The 12,088-nt window shown below is 45.1% G+C and overlaps 1 protein-coding gene across 3 annotated transcripts in view; it reads right to left on the bottom strand.

Moving 5' to 3' along the window:
- RSU1 (Ras suppressor protein 1) overlaps nt 1-12,088 on the bottom strand; it is a 198,640-nt gene that overhangs the window by 185,740 nt on the left and 812 nt on the right. The gene's annotated exons all lie outside the window — the stretch shown is intronic.

Genomic DNA, 12,088 nt, shown 5'->3' with positions numbered 1-12,088 from the left:
ATACATAAAAAAATAATAGAAAATAAATAATAAAAAAGCAAAAAGCAGATCAGACCTATAAACACAGAATACACTGATGGTTGCCAGAGGGAAGGGAAGAGGGATATATAGGCTTCCAGTTACTGAATAAGACATGAGAGGGAATAGGGGTGCCTGGGTGGCTCAGTGGGTTGGGCAGCCGACTCGGCTCAGGTCATGATTTCACAGTTCGTGGGTTTGAGCCCCATGTCGGGCTCTGTGCTAACAGCTCAGAGCCTGGAGCTTGTTTCAGATTCTGTGTCTCCCTCTCTCTCTGACCCTCCCCTTCTCATGCTGTCTGTCTGTCTGTCTCTCTCTCGGAAATAAATTTTAAAAAACATTAAAAAAAAAAAAAAAGACATGGGAGGGAATAAAAGGTACACCGCCAGGAATAATATAGCCAGTGAGACTGTGACACTGCTGTATGGTGATAGATGATAAGAGATGATAAGTACCCTTGTGGTGAGCATCGCATAAGGTATACAGATGTTGAATAGCTATGTTGTACCCCTGAAACTAATGTAACATCGTGTGTCAACTATACTCAAAAATGTCTAAAAAAAAATAAAAAAGATAGGAGCTATCAAGGCAAGAAAAGACACGGGAGAATCTTAAGCCAAGATGCTACATGAAAGGCGGCTTTCTGTAAAGGTTACATACTATGTAATTTCAACTATATGACATTGTGGAAAAAACAAAACTACAGAGACATAAAATTTCAGTGCTTGCCTGGGGTTTTCAGGGAGGTAATGAGAGAGAGAGGGAAAAATAAGTAGAGCACAGGGGATATTTAGGGCAGTGAAACTATTGTGTGTGACACTATGCATTTGTTAACACCCACAGTGTTACAACACAGGGTCAACAGTAAACTATGGACTACAGTTAACTTATGGACACTGGTCCAGCAATTTTAATAAGTTACCACACTTAATGCCAGGTGTTAATGATGGGGAAGATGGTAGAGGTTTTAATAATAGAGGAAACTGCCTTAAAAAATAAAGTTCAGTTGTTTTTTTTAAAGTGGGGGGAAGGGGAGAGAATACACGGGAGAGAATACGGGGAAAGCATACACACAAAACAACTGTTTTCAGCACTATCAGTGGTGACCTTAGTATTGACCATCATGTGTAACATACCAAATAAGTGAGATATTCCAATTCTACCACTGTTTGTGGCCCTGAGAATCAGAATGCTCAGAGTAGAGGAAACAGGTGTGGAGCACAGAAGTAGTAATTAGAGAGGCGCCTGGGTGGCTCAGTCGGTTGAGTGTCTGACTTCGGCTCAGGTCATAATCTCACAGTTCATGGGTTCGAGCCCCGCGTCGGGCTCTGTGCTGGCAGCTCAGAGCCTGGAGTCTGTTTCAGATTCTGTGTCTCCCTCTCTGACCCTCCCCAGCTCACGCTGTCGCTGTCTCTCTCTCTCTCTCAGAAATAGATAAAACATTAAAAAAAACTTAAAAGAAAAAAAAAGAATTAGAGTCCTGTATTTGAACTGGAACTCATTAGATACTTCATCCTTAAAAACATACTTTTCTTAGCCCTGTCCATTAAAAAAGCCTAAAAGCCACCAATACGCAGCAGTTAGAAGCACCCCTGGAGCCCAGATTGGGCGTAAAATATTTCCCACCAAGACATCTCAAGAAAACCAGGGATTCTTAGAGGCCTGGCCAATTCTAGGTCTGGAGCAGGAATTCACAGACACATTGTGAACGGCTTGGTAGCGTACAGGGTAAGGAAGCACGGCTTGGTAGCGTACAGGGTAAGGAAGCTGTCAGAGACAGTCTCGAATGGAAAGGCCATCCGGATGGGAGAGCCAACCCGAAGAGGCTCCCACGGGGGGAAAATGAACAACAGGTGTCTGAACAGGGACAAGAGCTGCACAGCTACGGTCCGCGAGCAGGCCAACCCATTGTTTTTAAAAAGCAAGAACTCTGGCACAAAAACAGACACAAAGACCAATGGAATAGAATTGAGAACTCAGAATTGAACCCAAAAGTATACAGCCAACTAGTCTTTGACAAAGCAGGAAAGAGTATCCAATGGAAAAAAGACAGCCTCTTTAACAGATGGTGCTGGGAGACAGGAAACCATCAAAACCCGAGAGGAGAAAGCAGGAAACAACCTCCTTGACCTCCACCACAGCAACTTCTTACTTGACACATCCCCAAAGGCAAGGGAATCAAGAGCAGAAATAAACTATTGGAACCTCATCAAGATTAAAAGCTTCTGCACGGCAAAGAAAACAACCCATAAAACTAATAGGCAACCAAAGGAATGGGGAAAGATAATTGCCAATGACATATCAGATAAAGAGTCAATATCTAAAATCTATAAGGAACTCACCTAACTCCATACCTGAAAAACAAACAATCCAGTGAAGAAATGGGCAGAAGACATGAACAGACACTTCTCCAAAGAGGACATCCAGATGGCCAACAGACACATGAAACGATGCTCAGCATCCCTCCTCATCAGGGAAACACAAATCAAAACCACACTGAGATACCACCTCACGCCAGTCAGAGTGGCTAAAATGAGCAAATCAGAGGACACTAGATGCTGGCGAGGATGTGGAGACACGGGCACCCTCCTACACTGTTGGTGGGAATGTAAACGGGTGCAGCCCCTCTGCAAAACAGTGTGGAGGTTCCTCAAAAAGTTAACAACAGAACTCCCCTATGATCCAGCAACAGCACTGCTAGGAATTTACCCAAGGGATACAGGAGTGCTGATACATAGGAGCACATGTACCCCAATGTTCACAGCAGCACTCTCAACAATAGCCAAAACATGGAAAGAGCCTAAGTGTCCATCAACTGATGAATGGATCAAGAAGATGTGGCTTATCTATACGATGGAATACTACATGGCAATGAGAAAGAATGAAATCTGGCCATGTGTAGCAACATGGATGGACCTTGAGGGGATTATGCTGAGTGAAATAAGTCAGGCAGAGAAGGACAAATACCATATGTTTGCATGTATAGGAGGATTAGGAGGAACTTAATGGAGGACTGTGGGGGAGAAGAAGGGGGGAAATAGTGGGGGAGAGGGAGAGAGGCAAACCATGAGAGACTCTTGAATGCTGAGAACAAACTGAGGACTGTTGGGTATGGGGGGGAGGGGAGGGTGATGGGCATGGAGGAGGGCACTTGTGGGGATGAGCACTGGGTGTTATATGGAAACCAACTTGACAATAAACTGTAATAAAATAAAATTAAATTAATAGAAATAAAAATGTGTCATGCTGTACTGTTACCTATGCACTTCCCCAAATGGTTGCTTTGGTAGTTTTTTTCAAGTGACTATTTTTTTTAAGTATGTGTAAGTGAGGAAGAAGGTGGTTCCTGCTTCCTCGGCCGAATCAGCATGCGCATGGGCAGGTCAGGTTCCCAAATGCATTCCTGCATCAATAGAGCATTGTTAGCCCACAGACGGCACGTACCATGGCTGTGACCACAGAGTGACCAGATTGCTAGCGGTCACTCAGTGTACACTTGCTCAATTAGCTGTTCTGTCCTTGTACGTGCACGCGCCTGTCAAAGACACTGAGATGGCGTAAGCTAAGAACATAGCTTCTAAAGTCTGACGGCCTGGGTTAAAATTCTGGCTTTCTTTCATATTAGCTGTGTGAGTGGAAGCAAGTTGACTTAAGTTCTCTATATCTGTTTCCTTAGCTATAAACTGGATGATGAGGATGAAGGCAACAATCACAATGAAACAGTGGGTTTAAAAGAACCATAAGGAGAGCTTAGTACAATACCTCGTGCATGGTAGGCAATGTGTGTTTGTGCATTTGTGTGTGCGTGTGTGTATTACTATAGTATGTATAAAGAGCATAGTATTTTAATTACATTATCAATCATTTTTAATCCTTCTAATAAATCAGAAGATAAAAATATGTAATAGGTTAAACAGGTACCTTCCTCGTGACCTAAAGGCTTAACTATTTCAGCTCTGAAAAACCAATTTATATCTGAACATTTGCAAAACCATTTGTATACTGAGGCTGCACAGCACATTAGCAGTCTCTGGTTCGAGAGGCCAAGACCCCTTCCCAATTATCTGGTGTCATGTGTGCCTTTCAGCCTTTCATTTGACTTAGTGTGGCCTTAAAATTGGAAACGATTCTGAGTCCAGAGAAAAGATTAACACCTATGCAGAGATGCTTGATGAAGTACTGGTAGATTATAACTAAAGTTACCATTTCAGGTAATTCAGGCTTATTGCAAGCAGCAATATTTCTCCAAAGGTCTCTCCAGCACCATACTTCACAGTGTGTTTTAAACTAATGTTCTGTTTGAAGACACAAGAAATGAATCAACACACAACAGAAAAAGATTTCACATTTAATCACTAAATTCAATTAAGATTTTTAAGTTTTGCAGAAAACCATAAAGAAAGGGGGAGGGTCACACTGACCAGATCCAAGAGTAAGTTGCTTCTAGTGATTTCTTCAACCATTAACATTCTGCGACAGCCTGATACGACTGAGTTTCGAAGCCGACAGGAGGACCGAATGACACATGTTATTTGCCTAGTGCAGTGTTTTTAAAGAATTCTGAAACTGACGGCCTTGAGGGCAGGTCTGTGGCCCCAGTCAGCCCTGGACATCATCAGTCCTTAACATCTGAGCCAGGCCCTCATGGTACTTCAGGGGTGCAAAACGACATGACACAGTGCTCTAGAAGAGAAATGTCCGACACGCTTCAGTGTGCACTCTGATCCCACCACTGGGACTTCACGGACCCTAGATAACCTTCTGCCTTGTCACCTTTAAGATGCCGACAATTACCATCTGCACCAGAGGGTGATACTATAGAAGTGTAAGAAGCGCTCACCCCCACATAAGCACTCACGTGTAGATCATTCAGAACCTCTGATGTAGACCTTATGAGCTCAATTGTGGCCCCTCAAAATTCGTAGGGTGAAGCCCTAGCCCCTGGGTCTCGGAGCGGGGCTGTATTTGGAGACAAGACCTTTAACGAGGTGATGAAGTCAAAATGTGGCCGTCAGGGTGAGCCGTCATCCAAGCTGAGTGATGTCCTCCTGCGAAAAGGAGAGTGGACACGCAGAGAAACATGACACAGGTGTGCACACAGAGGAGAGACCGTGTGAGGACGCAGTGAGTGAACGGCCATCTATAAGCCATGGAGAGAGGCCTCAGGAGAAACCGACCGTTCGGACACTTTGAGCCTGGACCTGCAGCTTCCACCACTGTGAGGCGTAATCGCCTGTTGTGTAACCCCCCAGTCTGCGGGGTTTTGTACGGAAGCCCCAGCAGGCTGGTAAAGTAGGGAATGCCTTACTCTCGTTTGTGTTCCTGGTTGAACCGACATCTCCAATCCCAGCGGGGGCCCAGCAGATTCCATTTCTCCCTCATGTTTCAATGGGAGAAACGCACTGACTGGTCAGCACCTCTCCTTCTGGCAGCCCCTGGGCCTCCCACAGGCCTCAGGCCTGCAAGGTAACTATGAAACATGACAAGGTGAGGTTGTTTTGACTGTGAAGCTCATGGAAGTACCACAAAAGAGGCTATCTCTAACCAAGTGAATGACGGAGCAGGAGAAGGTATAGAATGTTCTGAGGGAAACACGGAGGCTCAACAGTGACGGGTTCCGGCCAGACACTTGATCTACATGGGGCAGGAAGTCCCCTGAGGAAGCCCTAAGGAAAACGCAGAGGCTCAACAGTGACCCCTGCGGGCCAGGCACTTGATCTACATGCACCGTTCCTCAGCCACATCATTATGTTCGAATTGCTTTAAAGAATAAAAACAAACCAGTGTGCGCAAACGTGCTATTTGAAGAAGCAAAGATGATGTAAAGAAATCATCTCTAGTTTTTGCTTGGTAATGGTGGATCTCCTATACCTAGATAAAATTTCTCTGAACCATGTTCATGTAAATTTATGGAAAGAGGAGGCAGAATGTGGCTCTCAATTATTACCCATATCAATTTTAGCACTCATTAGCACAATTAAGAGCTGCTATAACGGCAAAGCGGGGGGGTTAACAGTTTCTGATGCTAAAAATCTAACTACTTCAGATTCATTATACAGCTTACAGTTTTCTCAACATAACAAATATTAATTTATCAACAGACAATTTAAAGATTCAGTAGGTAGAAAACTCCCAAAGAGACTTGGCTTGACTAGCACCCATCCTGAAAAAATGCTACTAAATTCAATGCACAGCTATTGGAGGATATATGGTATTTTACTTAGTTGAAAAACACCAACATGTTTTAATGCCTGTAGCTCTCAAGAGACACAAGCACATCACAACCAACATCCGGTGAAATGTCCTGCCCCCCAACTCCTTCCCACATCGAACATGGCTCTGAATTTGTCATGTGAGGCCAGTGTTGTTCTTCCTGACCCTGTCACACCAGACATGCCCTTCTAACTTCCTGGGAATTCTCAATCGGGTGAGGAATGAGGCACTGGGTGCCCAGACGTCATGCAACAGAGAGATAAGCAGGTGAAGGTCACTGGAGAAGCACCATTACCGAGGATTCTAAAAGCTAACGAGACACGCTTTTTATTTGTTTTACACAATCATAGATAAAACAGATTTTGAAATATTAGTTAACAGTGAAGATCAAGACTAATCCGTGCCATGTTACGGAACAAAAGTGTGTGCCCCCAAAATTCATATATTGACCCTTAATCCCTATTTGTGATGGTATCAGGAGGTGGGGCCTTTGGGAGGTGACTAAGTGAAAAGGTTGGAACTCACAGCAATTGGATTCACGTCCTTAAAAAGACACCTGAGAGAAGCCCATACTCCATTCACCATGTGAAGACACAGTGGTCTATGAACCTGGAAGTGAACCCTCACTGAATACCAAGCCACCGGTGCCCTAATCTTGGACTCCTAGCCTCCAGAATTATAAGAAATAAATTTCTGTTGCTTACAAGCCTCCCAATCTAAGGTACTGTTACTGTAGCCAAACAGACTCAGATATGATGTGCCAGATGCCAAACTAGGCACATTACAGATAATGACTCACAGCAAGTCTCTGCGGTAGCTACTTTACTTTCAGTATTCCCATTTTATAGATGAGAAACCCGAGGCCCAGAGAGGTTAAGTGACTTGCCCGAGGTTACACAGCTAGTAACAAAAAAGCTGCTTCCAAAAAAAAAGAGGCCAAGGCTGACAGAAGCTATGTCAATTGACTAAAAAAGAGTAAAAGCTGATTATTAAATGTTCAGTCACACCAAAGGCGTCATATTTTTTTCTTTCCTTATTTCCTATCTGGATGAGCCATTTTCCATGTTTACCCTGTCCTAAAATCAAAACTAGAACACTGATCAGCTTATAGCGTGTTCCTGATGGTTGTAACCAGGCTTCCCTCTGCGAGTCGGGGAGGGGTCCCCTCCCCTGCGCTACACTTTCTACCCAAGCTTGGCAGGACTCGGTGGAAAGCAATCCTTCTTGGGTGAACTTCCTCCAAGCTCTGTGCCAGTTACAGAGTTAAGAGAGGTGTGCACACCAGGCCCAGAGGAGACACTTAAACCAGGCTGGATGGGACGGCCGGTTAAAAACAGCACCGGGGGGTGGGGTTGGGGGGAGCTTCTCAGAGGAGGTGACACAAGAATGGAGCCCTGGGTAAGTCATCCCTTCTTTCTATAAGCACTGACAGGGGTAGAGACGCTGGCTGGGAAAGAAGGGGAAAGGGCTTCCCAAGCCAACATACTCCAACTTTAAAAACACAATGGTGGGCATATCCATGCAACTTAGAAAAATAAAAAAGGACAGGTCTTCCTGAGGATTATACCTAACATGACATGTCTTCCAGTTCCTTTATCTTTCCTCAAAGACAGCCTCTACTGATAAGAAATTCCTAACAGAGTGACCACGTCCAGGTTTAACAGGGCTTTTGAAACAGCCCTTCCAGAAAACCCATGATTACATTTGTTGATTATTTCGCATGGTCCTTTAGAAAGACCACTGCCCCAAAGGCGAGTTATTTTTCTTTATAATTTACCTGAATGACATTTTAGTCCAACCTGAAAAAAAAACTGATAAAGGTTTACCACCCAGAGGGCAATACACTTGACGAAGAGATTTAAAAAAAAAAAAAAAAGTCACAAAAGACTTCAACACAAGAAATGAAAAAAGGCCCCCAGCTGCTAATGGGATTCTCTGCTCCTGCAGAAGCTGATTACAGGGCCCTTCAAAAGCAGCTTTCTCATCCAGGTGAGGACAGCGGCACGCAGCACAGGTCTGCAGCGAAACCTCTTCAATAAAGAGAACAAAACTGCTCCCATTACTCTTGGAAGCATTAAGGAGAATGTGTGTGCAGATTTCACGCCACGTAGGGAAAAAAAAAAAATAAGAAAGAAAATAAAATGAGGGAGTCATTTCAAAGAAATAGCTATCCAAATCTTGAAGAATCCTAGGCCCAGCGTCAGATGCTTCGGGATCTAGGAAGCCACCAGGTAAAAGCTCAACATCTAACACAAGTGCCTGACCCAGTCTAATTAGCCATGTTCTCCTTGGTCCAGAAGATTGCCTATGTCGGAACTGGTGACATCTGGGGCTTATCGGCTCTATCTGGACAGTTCTACTCAAGTCAACATTCACTATGTGCTCACGCGGTACCAGGCGCAGTGCCAAGCACGACATGCATCAGTGCCCTGAGTGCTACTCCAGTCCTACGAAGTGGGTACTGACATTTCCATTTGACAATGAGGACTCAGAAAGGTTAAGTAGGTTCTCTGAAGTTACACAGTGTTCAGGAGAAGATGGAGTATCTGGATCCAACTTCGGCCGCTCCAGGACCCCCCTGGTAGGCACTGTATTCTCCCCACCTCTCAGGCTGGGGTCCAGCCCCGCCCAGAATCGGCCAGGACAGAAAACAGTAGCATCTGTCTGCTGTCCGTCTCTGGCCCATGAAGACTTTCCCATCAGAAAGCTTTTGGTACTTGGGGGCGCCTGGGTGGTTCAGTTGGTTAAGCGTCCGACTTCAGCTCAGGTCATGATCTCACGGTTTGTGGGTTCGAGCCCCACATCAGGCTCTGTGCTAACAGCTAGCTCAGAGCCTGGAGCCTGTTTCGGATTCTGTATCTCCCTCTCTCTCTCTGACCCTCCCCTGCTCAGACTTTCTCTCTCTCTCAGAAATAAATTTAAAAAACATTAAAAAATTAAATTAAAAAAAAAAAGCTTTTGGTAACTGAGCTCCTGAGAACATTTTTCAAAGGCAATTTACTGTCTCAGAGAAGTAACGTGCTACATTTATAAGACCCAATTCTCCCAAGCAGAAAGAGAGACCGTTCACACACTTCAAATTAAGTGCAAAACTTCCATTCTTTTCAAACCTTTTTTATCTTTTGAGAAACTAAACAAAGTAAAGGATGATGAAGGGAAAGCTTGAGACACAATGGCCATTCTCTGCCCATGCGAATGAATCCTTCCCAGTGTTGAACATTCATACTAAGAAAACCTCCAGACCGCAGTTAAAATTTCACAAGAAATAAGGGAATTCTTACGCTACAGTTTATGTAACCACGTCAAATACTTTAATATCTAAAATGTTAAAATATATACAGTAAGCATTATGTGTACTACCAATAAATGAGCCCCAGTCAAGAAATGGACTCCTGGAGGCATCCTGGAACTGTCTAGACTCCACGAGTCCAAAAGCCAGACAGTTACGGCAGAAAGCGGCCACCCTGTGGGGCTCCACACACCCCAGAAGCTGGAAGAGGTGGAAAATTTCTAAACTTACTTGCCCATACTCCCCAAGAAGCGTCTTTGCTCTTCCTTAAGCTACTTCTCTGGGAGAAAGGAAGAAAGATCTTGCTCTTTACCACCTGATATTACACCGGAAACAGCTTTCTCAGGAAGCAAGTGGCTATCTTTTCTTCTTCAGTAAAAGCCAAGGCTTCAAATAGATAATGCAAGTGAACCGAAATAGCTATGCCACTCTCCCTCCTTACAAATAGTACATCAAGAATCCACTTCAAAGCAGAGGGCTATCAAGCTCCTCCTCGGCCATGAGGAGGAGCAGAAAGCCACGGGGCCAGAAGTACAGCCGAGCCAGGCCTCCCCCTTGCACTCCCCATCCTCGATGACAGCAGAGCCCCCGGTGGTCACCACAACCAAGCAGAGCCAGGAAGGGGTAGCACAAGCACACACGCATCCAGATCTGCAACTGCCAATTCAGTCCCAGGGACACTGGCTCTGCTGCTGCCCCCAAGATGCCATCAACGTTGAGAGAGGCCGACACATCTCAAAAGGCTGAGATGCTACTTAGCACGAAAGCTGAAGGGTAGGCATGTTCCAAAGGGTTACCAAATACAACCTGCCTAGGACTTCTCATCCCCGTTCCTTCTGCAGAGATGGCTCAAGAGCCCACCCCCAATGTGTCCTGGGCACAAGCCACGCATTCACAGTAAAGGTGACTCTGATCTCTCCGTGCCTATCTCTCTCCTAACAAAGAGTCCATCATCTTTTAGGGCCTCCGGGACATCCCTCCTTCTCCAAAGTCGTGTCCTGATCTGGAGCTCATCAACTCTCGGGCCTAACCCATCAGGCTTTCCACCATCAATCCAACATTTCTGAGCAGTGTCCCGTGTCCACTGTGTCCCCGGCACTCTAGAGCGGACAAATATGCGGACCGCACAACAACGTCGTCCTCAGTCTCCAGTGTGGACGAGAGAAATCTACAAGAAGAACGCATCCCAGTCCCGTGTCACAAGAGTCATGAAGCCAGGCGTGGCCAACGTCACAGAGAAAGGACTGCGTTCGCTTGATACCGACAGAAAGGGCTTCACAGAGGCTGTGACAAATGAGCTGACTCTTGACAGGGAAGTAAAAAGGCGTGGGGGGAAAAGGAGAGGAAGACAACAATACTTCTAAAGCACAGAGACCTGAAAGAGTGTGCCCTGGTGCAGGACGGGCAGTCCGTTCAGTATGGCCAGGGACAACGAACGCATGGAAAGGACAGGCACTAAGGTAGGTTTTGGTTGGATTCAGAAAGGCTCCGCGTGTCATGCCAAAGAACCTGGAACATTACTGTTGGTAATGAACACCCAGGAGAAGTGCTGAAAGGAGAAGGTCCAACCTGAAGCCACGTTCCGCCTGAAGAAGGGTTTTATTTCACCTATAAATTATTTTTTCAGGGGCGCCTAAGTCGGTTAAGCGTGTGACTTCAGCTCAGGTCATGATCTCACAGTTCGTGGGTTCGAGCCCTGCATCGGGCTCTGTGCTCACAGCTCGGAGCCTGCAGCCTGCTTCCGATTGTGTCTCCCTCTATCTGTACCTCCCCTACTCATGCGCGCTCTCTCTCAAAAATAAACAATAAACATTAAAAAACTTATTTTTCAAATTTTGGAACTGGTTGTCAACTTCTAAAAATAAGGAAATTTCATACAAAAATCTGGATTCATGGCTTTCTTAAAAAACAACTCTGGCAACGCTAAATCCGTATCCCCAGGTGGAGACAACTGGATGCGAGTAGCAGGTGTCGCAGCCACCCCCCTTCAGATGAGATTCTTATCACGAAGTCCATGGCCACCCTCACCTGGCCCCAATAGACAGGTGAGTTTGCAATCTCTGGTTTAGAGAGTTATACAGCAAGATAAATTGGAGAAAAAGAACACTTGAAAGCAATACAGTGGCTAACCCACAGGCTCAGCAAAACTGGGGGTAAGAGGGAAAAGGAGACATCACAGTAGCACAAGAAGGCACTAACAATAAGCCTCAACTAAGCAGAATAAAGAGCCAAAAAAGGGTAGAGTCAAGAACTGTTTAACATACTCCAGGCATTATGTGTGGAGTATGCCTCCACGCTTAAGTTTTGTGTGGCAATTGTTCAAGGATCAGGGACTATATTAGGAGAAAGAAAGCATGATTCAAAAATTATTCCTTTCTTTTTTTAATGTTTATTTTTTTGAAAGAGAGAGAGGCCGCCTGTAAGTAGGGGAAGGGCAGAGGGAGAGAGAAATCCCAAGCAGCAAACTCAAGAACCCTAAGAGTCAAGTCTGATGCTTAAACTGACTGAGCCACGTAGGCGTCCCCAAAAGGATTTTCACTTAAAAATAAAGTGGGTATTAAGGACACT

The sequence above is a fragment of the Hyaena hyaena genome, unplaced genomic scaffold, assembly GCF_003009895.1.
Source record: "Hyaena hyaena isolate Hyena2069 unplaced genomic scaffold, ASM300989v1 scaffold_277, whole genome shotgun sequence".
Taxonomy (NCBI): Eukaryota; Metazoa; Chordata; class Mammalia; order Carnivora; family Hyaenidae; genus Hyaena; species Hyaena hyaena.
The sequence above is the reverse complement of the archived record's forward strand: the minus strand, read 5'-3'. Positions and strand labels throughout refer to the sequence as shown.